A 17,233-nucleotide genomic window follows, 5' to 3' on the forward strand; every position below is an offset into this window, starting at 1 on the left:
GATGTAACAAATGGTTTGGACCTTGCCACAGGTACTAGTATCAATTTGCCGACAGGAGATTTTTTTTTTCTTTTACATTGTTATAATTGATTCAATAGATACGGGCTGTATGATCTTATTATATATCAGCTAGTTTGTTCGGTATGTTGTTGTCATTAGAAATCCCAGTAAGGAATAGCATGGTGGGTTTTGTCTATTCGAAAACGGTTCGTTACGCAAATGTCTAAATTGTTCACAGCAACGTCATGTAGAAAAGAATTGTGTCTATTGTAATCAAGTCTTTTCGAGGTCACTGGGTTACTGATCCTTGTTAAGAATATAAGAAACTCAGCAGGTCAAGTGAAGATTTGTCATAGTCTACACAGTTTCTGCTGTAGCACCTTTCATGGATCAAGAGTGTCGCCTGGCAATTCTGACTTAAACTGCAGGACGCTTCAGTCGCATAGATTAAAGCAATATCATAGCCCTGGTCTCGCTAAAACCTCAGGTGAAACGTGATCCACACTCTGTGTGTAGTTTTCTCTATGTATGTTCCATTGTCATTCCGTGGAGTCCGTGTGTCTTCTGTATAGTATACCAGTATGTCTAAAACGTTGAGCATGCCAAGCAAGGTGATTTTCAACAAGACGACGCCTTACCACGAACTATTGCAGCTCTAGTAAACATTGATAGGGGACGCTTTTGATCCATGGAAGAAGAGGTGGTGAAACAGAGGATATACTTTTCACTTATGACAGACGCTTTTTGCTCTTGTGACTTTTAATTTCATTTCACTGCCATTATCAAAAAAGACCGGTCGTCCTCACAAAAACAAGTAATTTATACTTAGTCCTGAACGCTACTCTCACACAAACATACCTGCCCTTGTTATTGAACACCATTCACACACAAAAATACCTGTATTTGGTGCTGAACACTATCCAATCACAAAAATACCTGTCCTTAGTACTGAACACTATCCACACACAACCATATCTGTCCTTGGTACTAAATACTGTTCACACAAAAACATACCTGTCCTTAGTACTGAACACTATCCACACAAATATCCCTGTCCTTGGTGCCTATCACCATCAATACACAGGCATACCTGTCCTTCGTCGTGAACGCTACGCACACAAAAATATATCTGCCATTCCAACTGAACACTATCAACAAAACCACATGGTTTTGGTGCTGAAGTGGGCAAATTCTAGTTTTCTCTAAAACAGTATCTGCAATTGTTTTTCTTTTTCCATCTTTGATGACATTAATGACTAAAATGGAAAGAGGGGGACCTACAATGTCATCAGCGGTGACGCCACAGTGCATTTCCGTCTCGTTAACGTTCGTCGCCATATCGCTGACTGGTCTTTACCACATTTTAGCATTCCATAACTTCTTGAGTGCAGACAAGAAACAAAAACTTATATGAAGTAACATTTCAATTACAAATGTAGGACGGTATCGTGATCAATAGTAAAAAATATCAACCTAGAAAAGTGAAATTTGCAAGCAAATGATAATGTTTATTTAACATGGTCTAGCCAAACAAACTACTGCTCGGTACTTAAACGTTTATATTGTGTCCAGGCCCTCCAGCCCTAGTATTATTTTCATTTTCTTTTAACAAACGAAAGTTGATGCGGGCGTGAATGCCATCCATATAATCAAAGCAACATGGCCTTACAAGTTTAGAGTGTACTGGGTAGCTTTGTTGTGTGAAGGTTTATAATATATTTTACAGAATAACATACAGGCCAAAGTAGAGAATCATGTAAAAAAATCTGGGGGACTATTAGAGGCCGATGTGTGTGTATGTGAATGTGTGTGTGTGTGTGCTTGTGTGTGTGTGTGTGTGCGTGTGTGTGTGTGTGTGTGTTTGTGTGTGTGCGTGTGTGTCCGTGTGTGTGTCTGTGTCTGTGTGTGTGTGTGTGCGTGCGTGTGTTCTTTTTTTAGGTTTTTTTTCCATCTTGTGTAAGCCGTGGCCTACTTTGCATAGTCATGTGTCGTTTGTTCCGAAGACAGATTTATACTATACACGTTGTCTAGTAACTAGTGACTAGGGCTATCCCATTCAGATAGCCCCTGCCTGGCGTTCATACAGCCTAATAAATGTATCAAATCGATCAAATCAACGAAGCTGTACGACGATAGCGGAAAAAGTAAGGAATGCTAGATACCGCTATTTGTTCATAAGTAAATAAGTACTTATAATTGATATCTATCGACGTTTCTGTCTTTCTCATGGAACACAGTCGATTGACAAACTTTCTTGATAAATCATGCAAATAAGATTCTGTGAATCATACCTATGCTATCTACATACTAAAAACCATGCCGATCCGCCAACACCGGCTTGCGTTATTCTCTTTCAAAGTTTGAAACAAAATCGGCACCAGCAGTTCGAAAAAAGCTGCTAGGGGCCAAAACCTACAGGACTTACTGTGCTCCCAAAGAGCTATCTGCAACTAAAAAATCACGGTCATAGCATGTCCAGAACACGATATATTAAACTCGGTTCCGCTGCAGTTCCATAGCCAGCCGCTATTCATTCACGCATTCTTGAGTTATTATTATGTTGACAGACGGAAGCACACACTAACGCTAGCGATAACATAACCTTCTAGGCAAAGGTAATTAAACTATTTGTCAACTTCAGGACCAGGACCAGGACCGACCTTTAGATTAGATAAACCTAATGCAAATGCCGCAAATAAACTTTTATGTACAGGGCTGCCTCAATGTGGAATAGTCTCCAGGATTGAACTACAGACCGCTCCTTCAGTATAAAATTTTAAAGCAGGAATCTGTGAGCTTTTGTTATAATTTTATTGATCTGCAATTACATGTAATTTCTTATGATCTCCAATTACTGTAATTAGTGTACATACTTAATGTTGGTATGCTGTTCGTTATGTTGTCGTTGTCATTGGCATTGTATGTACTGTTATGTCTAATGTATTTATTGTGTTGTCAAGTTAGAAGTCCAGGAAGACTACTAGTGTGCCATAGGGTACATCACTAATGGATTTTCTCAATAACCTCAATAAACTCATTAAACTTAATAAACGTTCAGCACAATAGACAGGTCAGTTGTTTGTGTGTCTGTTTACATGTGCAACAAGAGGTAGAAAGTCTTCTGGTATAGAATCTTAAAACCCATGGATCAAAAGCGTCACATGCCAATCCTCACTAAAACTGCAATTTATTGCTTCCGAAGCCGGTTGATCCTCATGGATCAAAAGCGTCCCCTAGCAATGTTAACTACAACTGCAATTATACTTCACAACGACCTATCCTGTTGTTAAGCGTTATGTTGTTTACAAGTAACACTTAAAAAGCAAACGTACTTATTAACAAACAAATAATATGGAGGTGAGGGACGGAATGCTTATTATGTTTGATTGATGATATTAGTATGAATTTCCGTACGTGCCCGGGCCGTGTCAAGGGAGTCCGTAAATGGCGACGCCAGCAATTATGACACAAGGTATGACTTATCTCCTTTTAAGTTCAATGTTTCACCAGATATCAAAAATGCCATCTGAAAAGGCATTCAGACAAACCTGAAATGTTTGTTAACTTCAGTACAGCAAACTTGTGTTTTCTGCTAGATAGCACCTTCATGGCCATGGCTCAAAAGAGCCGCCTCGCAATTCTCACTAGAATTGCAACTTTATCCTTTCAAGAAAACTTCAGTTACACGGATGAAAAGTGACATCATGGACCCGGTCGGGCACGAACCTAAGGTGGCATGGAGATGCGAGATAGTTTTTTATTTACACGTCCACTAGTAGTGCCACGGGAATTAATCTATCTATCAGTAAGTTCTTGTATACGTAAATTTGTAAAACATTGAACTTGCACAGCAATGTGCTTTCCAAGAAGCCGACGCCTAACGAAGAACTATTGGAGTTCTAGTAAACATTGCTAGAGGACGCTTTTGATCCATGAGCATAGAGATGCTGTAGCAGAAGAAATACTTTTCTTTAGCAATGACAAACCCTTTGTACTTGTCAGTTTGATTTTCTACTGACAATATTTAATTCGAACAGTCATCCTAACACGTCGTTCGTTCATTAATTTGCCAATTCGTTCGGTCATTCATTCATTCATTCATTCATTCATTCATTCATCCATTCATTCGTTCGATAAAATTAAAGAATCACACATGTTTATGCATATTCTCAGATATTATCATCATGTGTCTTTCGAAAACAAGTTTTCACATATTTTTACACATCCAGATCCAGACTATTTAACATCATACATAGATATTGTCCATACATATCTTCAGTCATGGCTATTGATATAAAGTGTTCGAAGCCTGAATCACTTTTGTAATACATACTATGTGCATACAATATTGTTATTATAAACTGGAGTGAAAACAATAAAACGAAGTGAATAAAGATTTGTAGTGAAGCGACAATGACATGGAGTAATGACAAATACTTTGATTATATATAGTATTTGTACATATACGGATAAAGGTGCTTATACAACGGTATTCGTTTTCTGAGCTACATACAATGTCACGTCACACATAGCCGGCCATGGCTTCTGGATTTTTTAAAGACCATCTTTTGGAGTAAGTTACGAGCAAGGTCATCTGTATTTTGGAGTTGGTGGCAAAGTTGCTGACTAGTCTAAAAGCCACCTGCGTCAGCACATAAAGAATAAAAAAACAAAAGTCCCAGATGCAAAACTCTGTTTAGATGAGAAAAGAGGAGCGAACTAGATATGGGCTCCAATTCTACCCCCAACGTTAACCCAGCGCCGATACTGGTTGGGGAGTGGTCGGGAGCAAAGTCGTGGGAAGCTTCTAAGGTCCTAAATGTGTGACAGGGCTTTACTCAGAAGCACGTAACATTATGCTATGCATGTAGCAAATACAACATACAACAACAGCATAGGTTAACATCAAGATAGCTAAAAAGATACACTGTATTTTTACATTGTCTTGTTTTCAAATTTTAGCAGGGTTTTCTTTAGGTAAAACATAATGTTTTTTCTTCCTTTTTATCATACATCATACATACATCCAAAACTTCAGGTAAACCAACAAGGCCTCTATAAGTTTTAAAAAACAAATTGTATTATGTTATTGCTGGTAATCACATAATAACGCACCATATATAGTCTCTCTATATTTTTTTAAAGGAGAAAACCTTTCTTCAGCCCTCCAAAAGTTTTTAGTCGGGGTGATTTTTTGGGTGTTTGTGTTGACTCGGCGGTCTTGTTAATACGATCCATGGATGGAACAGTCATTGTCTTCAGCTTCCCAAAGTTTAGCTTCCGCACTTTGGCACTTCCGATTTTGTTTTCCTTCTTCCTGGGAACGAGGTTAATGTCCTTTCGGTCAAAATCCGTCTCGTTTCTTCCGGTAGACGGTTTGTCGCACTCTGAGACGTCATTTCGAATGTCTTCTTTTGTTCTCGAAAGACCCTTTGGAGCTTGAATAAGAAAACGTATAAAGACATTTGAAAAAAAAATGCTTCATATAAGATTTGTTATGTAAAGTAAAGACCGCTCCAGAACACTGGCACACGTAACCAACACCACAACGGCGATTGGGATCCTTTACTGCTGTTTTTGTTGGGATAAAATTGCTACAAAATTTCATTAACAAAACAATAATGATAATCACCTGTTCATGTACATTTTAAGATGTCCAGAAAGAAATAGATACGTCGCTAGTAGTTTGAAAACATCGTTTCAAAAGTTTTTTCCTATGTAATATGTCCTTCAATTTCATTCTAGAACTATATCTCCGGTCAGCTCCGTCAAATACTTCTACACTGCAGGTAGCCAAAATAGGAAGTTCTAGAACAACAAAAGTTCGAGAGGTCATCTGGGGGTAAAAAAGAAGAAGAAGGATATCCCTTGTTTTCCGCAAAAGCATGACGTAAACTTGAACTCACCTTGAATGAGAAACTCTACCGACTTTGTCATCAGACTCTGCAACAAGCCAGTCGTTAACAGCATCACGCCGATCATGTCGAACCTCAGAAACGTTATCGTTATCCGAAAATTATATGTCAGCGTTTTGACTGCGACACAAATCGCGTTCACACTGATTTTAGGAAACGAAAGTGTCTACTTATGACGTCACAAATGGCTCTTGTTTCGGCACTTAATGTCACGTGACCACGATAATGACGTCATAAATGACGTTCCCCTCGGCGCAAAAACATGTACCGTGACAAGCCAGTAGCATAATCCCGATGATAATGAACCACGGTAAAGTTATCGTAATTTTGAAAGTTGTATGTCGGCGTATTGACAGCGACACAAAATAAGTCGACACTGATTTCAGCTCACGAAAGTTTCTGCTTATGACGTCACAAATGACACTTCTTTCGGTCCTTAATGTCACACGACCACAATAATGACGTCACAAATGACGTTTCTCTCGGCACGAAAACATGTACCGTGACAAGCCAGTGACATAATCCTGATTATATTGAACCACAGAAACGTTATCGTATTCCTAAAATAATTTGTAAGCGTATTTACAATGACACAAATCGCGTTGACACTGATTTCGGCTGACGAAAGTGTCTACTTATGACGTCACAAATGACACTTGTTTCGGCATTTAATGTCACGTGACCCCGATGATGACGTCACAAAAGACGTAATTCTTGGCACAAAAACATGTACCGTGACAAGCCAGTGCAATAATCCCGATCATATTGAACCACAGAAACGTTATCGTATTCCGAAAATGATATCTCGGCGTATTTACAGCGACACAAAATAAGTCGACACTAATTTCAGCTAACGAAAGTGTCTACTTATGACGTCACAAATGACACTTCTTTCGGTCCTTAATGTCACATGACCACAATAATGACCTCACAAATGACGTTTCTCTCGGCACGAAAACATGTACCGTGACAAGCTAGTGACATAATCCTGATTATATTAAACCACAGAAAATGTATCGTATTCCGAAAATAATATGTCAGCGTATTGACAGTGACACAAATCGCGTTTGCACTGATTTTAGCTGACGCAAGTGTCTACTTACTTATGACGTCACAGATGACACTTGTTTCGGCACTTAATGTCACGTGACCACCATGGTGACGTCACAAATGACGTTTCTCTCGGCACTCGGCACATTTACATACACAATCACGTGATACCATGATGACGTAATAAAGGCTTGGCCTTTGCTACAGTTTCCACGTGACCACCAGGTGATGCTTTGAAATCCATAGTTCATATTCTTCTCCTTATGGTTATTATTATTAATTAAGTAGATCAGTTAGCCTATTTAAGCGTAGTTTGTTGTGTATGTATTTTCTTCTTTTATGTTGAAAAATGATTGGGAGTCACCATAAGATGATTTGTGAAACTGTAAAACAAAATTATAACGACTCTCCTCTTCCTCAAACCGGATTTTACGTATCGTAATTTCAGCAAGATATTGCATCAGTGCCTTGTTTTACTAACAATCGAATTTGGTATTTGGGTAAGTTTTGCTAATCCTAAAACAGGCTAGAAAGTGCTTCCGTTTTTTTCTCTGTCAAATTATCAACTGCTTTATTTTCTTCCTTTGCAAAATTCGGAGGTGCTTTGATGCTTTTGCTTTCCCAGTACGAAGTGTATGGAGAGATTATATGCATTATTAATATTGTTGTGTATAAAATGCCTATTCGGGACTGGAAAAAGTGACAGCTGGTCGCGTAATACGGTTGGTTAGCAAACGTTCATAACTATATGATGAAAGAATTGAAAAATCAAAGGTGCAGATACAGGAAAAAAGAAAACGATTTGTCAACTTTAGCATTAGAAACATGTGTGATTGTATGTCTGACTGGTGCCACGTTCAGTGCCATGGACAGGTCACTGGCTTGTGCTAACAAATGGCTTGATTGGATGTCTCTAATCAAAACTATAAGGTACGCTGTCATAGCATCTGTTCGCACATGGATCAAGAGCGCCACCTGGCAATCCTTATCAGAACTGCAAGCTTGGTTTATCACTATAAAAGACGCTTCCTCCTTCATCCTAGTGGACCAGAACAAAGACGGCCTTACACTGCTAATTACAACTTTAGATGTTCACAGCAACGCCCTGTTGAAAAGATCTGTGCCTCATTAATTTTTAGGTTGATTGCTGGATAACTGATCCTCATTTAGATTAGAAGAAAATCACAAGCAAAGTGCAACTTTGTCGTAGGTTTAATAGTTTCTGCAGTAGCTCCTTTCATGGATCAAGGGCGTCGCCTGGCAATTTTTACTTGAACTGCAAGTATCCCTTGTCAAGGAAGCTTCAGTCTCGTATATTTAAAGCGATCTCATAGCCCTGGTCTGGCGGAGACATCAGGTGAAACGTGATCCACACTGTTATTTTCTCTACTTATGTCCCGTGGTCAGTCGGCTGGAGTCCGTTTATATTCCGTATTTTATACCAGTATGTCTAAATCGTTGAACGGGTACAGCAAAGTGCTTTTCAATAGGATGACGCCTGACCACGAACTAAAGCAGTTCTAGTAAACATTACTAGGGGGCGCATTTGATCCATGGAAGAACAGGTGGTGAAACAGGGGATATACTTTTCACTTTTAACTAACGTTCTTTGATCTTGTGACTTTTTATTTTTTTTACTGATACTATTCATATAGACCGGTCGTCCTCACACGAACAAGTGATCTATATTTAGTTCTGAACGCTACTCAAACACAGACATACCTGTTCTTGTTATTAAACACAATTCATACACAAAAATACCTGTCTTTGGTGCAAAACACTATCCACACACAAACATAACAGTCCTTGGTATTGAACACTATCCACAAACAAACATAACAGTCCTTGGTATTGAACACAATATGCACACACAAACATAACTGTCCTTGGTATTGAACAATACCCACACACAAACATACCTGTCCTTTGTATTGAACACTAGTACTATCCACACACAAACATAACTGTCCTTGGTATTGAACAATACCCACACACAAACATACCTGTCCTTTGTATTGAACACTAGTACTATCCACACACAAACATAACTGTCCTTGGTATTGAACAATACCCACACACAAACATAACTGTCCTTGGTATTGAACAATACCCACACACAAACATAACTGTCCTTGCTATTGAACAATACCCACACACAAACATAACTGTCCTTGGTATTGAACAATACCCACACACAAACATAACTGTCCTTGGTATTGAACAATACCCACACACAAACATAACTGTCCTTGCTATTGAACACTATACACAAAACCACATGATTATGGTGCTGAAGTTGACAAATTTCAGTTTTTTAAAACAATATCTGTGATTGTTTTTTTCTTCATTTTTTTCTATCTTTGATGACAATAACGACCAAAACTGAAAGAGGGGGGGAACATAAACATATTTTCAATTTATCCACACTTGCTTTTTGTGGAACTGTCGCAAGGGTCTGGCCGGCTGCCATTCGGCTTCACCAGGTGACCTCAATACAACCTTCCCCAACCGAAGTCAGGTACCCATTTTAACCTTCCGCCGCGTTGATGCTCGTCGCCATATCGCTGACTGGTAGATACCATATTATAGCATTCCATAACTTCTTGAGGGCAGACAAGAAGCAAAAACATAATTATATAAAATAACATTTCAATTACAAATGTAGGACAGTATAGTGATCAATGGTAAAATACAATAAAATTTAAATGAAATTTGAAAGCAAATAATATTATAATTTCTTAAACAAACGAAAATTGATGCGGGCGTGAATGCCATCCATATAATCAAATTAACATGGCCTTACTACTCTCCAAGCAGAGGATGGGTTCCGGCAGGTTTTTGACGTGTTTTAGGCGTTTTTGTCGGCCTTTCTACTTTTTAATTGTCGCAACACACTATACCACCTGTCACACCTAGTTTATATACATCTAACTGTATTAAAGCGTTGTTTATAACTACAATATCTAGCTAGGTTCTTCATTCAGTTCTTGCTGGCAACTTTAATTTATGACAGTTCTTTGAACATTTCTAATCGGAAGTAAAAGGTCATATCTTAATGTATTTTTTTTGCTCGTGGATCAAATGCGTCATCTGGCAGTTTTGATTAGACCTGCTATCGTTTACTTTCAAAATGCTAAACCCTCATTGAGCCTCAATTGTTTATAGTTATGTCCGTCTGCTTAATTCTTTTAGTTTGCTGCTTTTTTCCATTTATCTATAGGAAACTCACGAGCAAAGAACAACTTTTGTACTATGTTAAATGATTTCTACCATAGCACTTAGAAATACATAGTTACTTGCAGTTTATGGCTCAAAAGCGAAGCCTGGCGATCTTTACCAGAACTTCAAGTATGTCTTCTCTTTAAGCTTGAGTTTCATAACTTTAAGCGATCTGATAGACCCTATCGGACCGGAACCTCGGGTGATTTGGAATCAAAATGTAACTCTGCGACGCCTCCTGAACATATTACGGGAATCGTGATGACATCTATGTTATACCGGTATTTCTAGTACGCTTAGCGTGCACTCTGTACTGTACGGTGATCTCCCAGTCTCTCCCAGAAAAAAAAGTACCGAAGGATGACACTTGCTGGACACTGCGCCCGGCATACCAAGCCGACAGCCAGCCACCTTGTCCTCTGGAAGTCAACGGAGTGAAACAGGAAAAGGGGCAGGAGACGCACAACCCTCACTGACAACCTAAAAACGGATACTGGGCTCAGTGACATCTCTACAGCGGAGCTTCGATCACTTAGGGAAGACAAATCTGAGTGGAGCAGAACTCATTGTCTCCCGAGATGACTTCGCTGATGTCATCGTTTAAGGTTCACGGTTCAAGGAGCATGCACAGCAAATGACATTTCAACATGACGACGTCTAACGAAGATCTATTAGAGTTCTAGAACACGTTGCTAGGGGCGCTTTTGATCTATGATAGAGATGTTGCAGTGCCAGGTGTACTTTTCGCTTAAGATAAGGTCTCGGACCGGAGTTTTTTTTGCGATTTCGTATGTAGGCCGACACCCTCAGGTCGACGGGCTACAATTCCGCCGAGAAAAGTAGGACGGAAAATGTAATCACATGGTCGAAAAGCGGTTTTCTGCTGTTTTCCGATGTATTTATCGGTATTATCCGTTGTCCCTTTATTTTGGGTGGAAACCATAGTAAAATGTAAATTTGGCATCCGAAAATTATCATTTTTTTACACTTTATTGATCGAACCTGCTCGGAAAAAACGAGTTTTCCTGGGGTCACGGCATATATGCTGAGAAAGCTTAGTAAATGGTGTCTCTGAAAAATGAAAAAAATAAAAAAGTCATGTGATAACTTTTTCGCAATCTCCGATGACGCAAATTCGGTGAAAATGCATTAGAAACGATGCTGGTTGGGTCATCAGGCGAGAAAACCGCATCACCGTTCCCGCGGACTAATACAAAAAAGGCTTCGATAGCGAACCAACTGCACCGCGCCCAAAAATACTACAACTCACGGGCTTTTCAGAAGATTCAAAATATTCATACACAGCTAAAACCATCACCAAGCAATCTCGGGCAGAAATCAGGGTGACGACCACGCACTTCCGGCAGATTACCGGGTCATGACCCAACCCCCGGTCACAATTGAACTCCGACCCGGAACCATAAACGCTTCTATTGCCTGTGAGTTGTTGTTTAACTGTCAAAATTCAATGAAACCTATCGCCCTCTCATGAACTAGCCACCTGTCATTGTTCCTGAACATTATCCTCACACAAAAATTCCCGACCTTGGTACTGAACACTTTCTATAATTTTTTAAACACTTAAACAATGTCATAACACAAACACAAACATACCTATTTTTGGTCTTGAATACTATCCGGATCCACTCACAACCATACCTGTCCTTGTTACTGAACACCATAAAAACATAAACAATACTTGTTCACGTACATCGTACAATGATCGCAGATAAATCGTTGTGAACAATTCAGCAAGTGCCGTGTGATGTCAACAAAAAGAGGAAAGCTTAAAAAAAATCTGGCCACGCAACGATTTGTTAAAAGTGAGGATTAAATGATGGTTGCACGTGTAATGACTTGTATAGACTTCCTTACCCTCTACGTATACAGTACCTATACATCAAATATTACACCCGTAGTATTTACCGTAAGTTAATAGAAGTTTCTGATGAATGATGCAAATTATGCAGGTGTATTCACCTTTTCTAAAGGTACCTACCATACGTCGTTCGGCAGGAATACGATGTCAAAATTGGCGCGGAAACTTTTAGCCCCCCCCCCCCCCCAGTCTAGATATTAGGGTTTACGCTAGGCTTTGAGGTCATTAACTGTACGAGAAATAATTAAAGTTTAAAGAAACAATACAAACCATTTAAATATGAAACACTATCAGCTCCTGTCCTTCCAGAAAGGCTGCTAGAGCACGTACACAATTTCCCTTAACCAATTATATATCGCTTGTTCGTGTGTGGACACACACACACACACACACACACACACACACACACACACACACACACACACACACATACACACACACACACACACACACACACACACACACTGGTGAGATGGAATCTTAACACTAATGAAAAAAAGGACAAAAAAAAGGAAATTAAGCACAAAATGCTGGCTATGTTCACCTCAAGGTTCATGTAAATTTCTCCTTAGTACGTGTGTGTATGTGTATAAATATGTGTGTGTGTGTGTGTGTGTGTGTGTGTGTGTGTGTGTGTGTCTATGTATGTATGTATGTTTGTGTGCTTGTTGGTCTTTGTGTGTGTTTTTGCGTTTGTGAGTTTGATTGTGTATTTGATAAGCGTTCAGCACCACGGACAGGATACTTGCTGGTTTGATATCAGCTGGTTTGATTGAATATTCAAAAGTATAAGGTCTGCGGCTACAGCATCTCTATGCCAATGGATCAAAAGCGTCACCTGGCAATCCCCATTAGAACTGCATTAATTTTCTTAAAGACGCCTCTATTATCATCATGAAAGAAGACCATTGTCAGGAAATGTTAACACTACTGCAATATCTGACAGTCACGTCTTGTGAAAAGGAATTGTGTCTAACTTTTTAACGTGGATTGCAGAATGACTGATTCTTATTTCGAATATAAGAAAGTCACAAGCAATGTTAAACTTTTGTTGTAAGTTAAAGAGTTTCTTCTGTCGCGCCCTTATGTTCATGGTTTAAGAGCGACAAATCTGGCAAATCTTACCCGAACTGCAAGTATTTCTTGTCAATGAAGCTTCAGTTCCATAGATCAACAGCAATCTTATGGACGGGATAAAACCTCAACTGACACGAGATCCACCGTGTAGTTTTCTCTATGTATCTCCGTCTGTCTTTTATACAATCTGCCAATATTTCCTGAATGTTGAACGTGCACAGCAAACGACTTGTAAACGGGGCGACGCCTAACTATTACAGTTCTATTAAACGTTGCTAGATCCATGACTATAGATTTGACCAGGAGGAGGAATACATTTCACTTATGATAAATGTTTTCGGCTTTTGTATTTTATATATGTTTTTCTGTCCGTATTCGATAAGACTAACCGTCCTTAACAATATGTTCTTTTTGCTGAAGACTATTCACGCACAAACATACCTGTCCTTAGTGCTGAACGCTATCCACACACGAAAAATACGTCCTTCGTTCTTTGAATAATAAAAAGCAGCAATTCCATCACATTCAAGTGTACACCAGATCGATCATACTTCTTCATTTATTATAAAAAAAATGCGATGAAATGATAGAATCACAAATGCTTATGCATAAGGTCAGATATCATAATCGACACAGAAAAAACAGTTTTCACATATTTCATACATCCAGAGTACAGCAAACTATTCAATATCATATATAGATATTGTACATGTACACCTTCAGTCATAGCCATTGATTGGAAGTTCTTGATGCCTAAAGTACTGTTGTAATACAATATATGTACTTACAGATTGTTATGATAAATTGGCGTAAAATCAATGAAATTGAATTTGCAATAGATTTTAGTCAAGCTAGAATGACTTGAACTAGTGACAAATACTGAAATCATTGATAGTATTTATACACATACGAATAAAGGTGCATCTACAGCGGTATTATTTTTCCGAGCTACATACATTGTCACGTCACACATAGCCGACTATGGCTTCCCGACCTTTTTCAGACCCTGATTAATTGGGAATTAGTCACGAGCAATGAGTTTGGAATTTGGTAGGTAAAGCTGCCGACTAGTCTTTAAAAGCCGCATACTTCAACACATATAGAATTAAAACAAAAGTCCCAGAGGTCATACACTTCTTGAATGAGATAAGAGGAGCGAACTAGAAATGGGCTAGGTTCTAATTCTATTCCCAACGCTAGCCAATCGCCGACCGTGATTGGGAAGTGGTTGGGAGCAAAGTCGTGGGGAGGTCTTGAATGTATGACAGGGCTTACGTAACTCAGAAGCATGTTACATTGTGCCATGCATGTAAGAAATACAACATACAACAACAGCATACGTCAACATCAAGAAACATTTTGTAGCTTAAGACTCTGATATACACAATATATTTTTTTTCTGATATACACAATATCTTTTTTCTGATATACACAATTTCTTTTTTTTCATATTGTCCTATCTTTAAAATTTTGCATGGCTTTCCTTTAGTAACCCGTAGTGTTCTTTTCTTCCTTGTACCTTCATAAGTACATCCTACTAGATAAACCCTAGTAAACTCGATATAAACCAAGAAGCTCCCTTACGTTAAAAAGTAACAAATTGTAATATATAATTGCTGTTTACCGCCGAAAAAGAAGCAGATTTATACTAGATACATAGGGTGTATCAATTTACTGTAAATGATTAAATAATCACTGTAAATGATCAACGTAAACACGTGCTTCATCTTACTAATGTATTACTATGTTATTCAAACACCGAACTCCTTCTATCCATTATTTTGTTTCTTCAAAAGAGAAAACCTTTTTTCATCCCTCCGAAAGTTTTTGATCGTGATGGCTTAACGGCTTTGAGTGATGACTTAGTGGCTTTGTTGGTACGATCGTCCATGGCAGCAACCTTTATTGTCCTCGGCTTCTCAGCGTCTAGCTTGCGAGCTTCGGCACTTCCGTTTTTTGTATCCGTCTTCCTGGGAACGAGGTTAATGTCCTTCCCGTCAAATCCCGTCTCGTTCTTTCCGGTAGACGGTTTGCCGTCATCTCCAATGTCTTCTTTTGTTTTGATCGGACCCTTTGGAGCTTGAGTTGAAAAACGTATCAAGATATAAGAACAAGATATAAGTATATTATACTTTATGTATGATATGCTAATAAGTATGTAAAGTATAGACCGTTCCAGAACACCAGTACACAACCCCAAAACGGGCACTTGAATCAGTTTTTTTGTTTGTTCTAAAATAGCCACAAAATATTCATTGCCACAATAAGAATAATATTCATCTCTACATGTTAATTTGAAGATACCAAGAAAAATATACTAACGTCTCGAAAAGTCTAGAAACGTCGTTTCTGAGCGTCATAGTTTGTTTTTTCTACGTAACATGTCCTTTTATTCCATTTTAGAACTACATACCCTGAGGTAAATTTACCCAAATACTACACTTCCAAACTGCAGGTTGCTTAAACTAGATGTTCTAGAACATTTACTATAAACACTTCTAAAGAATGTGTTCCTGCATCAATTACTTAATCATTCTCAAAATGTGTAATGTACTTCTCGATTTTGCAACGTCATATTAACTGATATCAAGAGAAGAGAAAAAAAAAGATCATTAGTGTCGTTTTTACAATGGCCAAAATTCTATTCTTTTATTTAAAGAAAAGGATAATAGCCTTCAGTCTCCAGGTATCAAAGACTATAAGTCAGAACAGATGAGTTATTCTTGAAGAACATTTAAACTTGTAAAATGCTGCTTTCTAGCCCAATCACGATTGTTTACGTACAACATGTTGATATATCCAGGTATATTGAATAACTTGGACTTGTACATTATAACCCTTGTTTGCCGCAAATGCATGACGTATACTTTAACTCACCTTGGATAAGAAACTCTACAGATTTTGTCACCAGACTCTGCAGCAAGCCGGTGGCCAGTAACATCATCCCAATCATTTTAACCTCAGAAACGTTATCGTATTCCGAAATTTATGTCAGCGTATTTACAGCGACACAAAATGCGTTGACACTGAATTCAGTTCCCGAATGTGTCTATTTATGACGTCACAAATGACACTTCTTTCGGCACATGTTGTCACGTGAGCACCATGGTGACGTCAAAATTACGTTTCTCCCGACACATAAGCATGTACCGTGACAAGCCAGTGACATTATCCCGATCATATTGAACCACAAAAACGTTATCGTATTCCTAAAATAATTTGTAAGCGTATTTACAATGACACAAATCGCGTTGACACTGATTTCGGCCAACGAAAGTGTCTACTTATGACGTCACAAATGACACTTGTTTCGGCATTTAATGTCACGTGACCCCGGTGATGACGTCACAAAAGACGTAAATCTTGGCACAAAACATGTACCGTGACAAGCCAGTAACATAATACCTATCACATTGAACCAAAGAAACGTTATTGTAATCCGAAAATAATATTTAAGCGTATTGACAGTGACACAAATCGCACTGACACTGATTTCGGGACACGAAAATGTCTAACTATGACGTCACAAATGACATTGGTTTCGGCACTTAGCGTCACGTGACCACAATGATGACGTCACAAATGACGTTAACTTGGCACAAAGACATGTACCGTGACAAGCCAGTGCAATAATCCCGATCATATTGAACGACAGAAACGTTTTCATAATCCTAAAATATTATGTCAGCATATTGACAGTGACACAAAATGTGACACTGATTTCAGCTCACGAAAGTTTATTCTTATGACGTCACAGATGACACTTGTTTCGGCACTTAATGTCACGTGACCATGATGATGACGTCACATAAGACGTTAACTCGGCACAAAGCATGTACCGTGACAAGCCAGTACAATATTCCCGATCATATTAAACGACAGAAACGTTCTCGTATTCCGGAAATAATATCTCAGCGTATTAACAGTGACACAAAACGCGTTGACACCGATTTCAGCTCACGAAAGTGTCTTCTTATGACGTCACATATGAAACTTGTTCGGTACCTAATGTCACGTGACCACGATGATGACGTCACAGATGACGTTTCTCTCGGCACAAACACATGTACGGTGATGACGTAACAAAAGGTTT

Source organism: Branchiostoma lanceolatum, chromosome 6, assembly GCF_035083965.1.
Source record: "Branchiostoma lanceolatum isolate klBraLanc5 chromosome 6, klBraLanc5.hap2, whole genome shotgun sequence".
Taxonomy (NCBI): domain Eukaryota; kingdom Metazoa; phylum Chordata; class Leptocardii; order Amphioxiformes; family Branchiostomatidae; genus Branchiostoma; species Branchiostoma lanceolatum.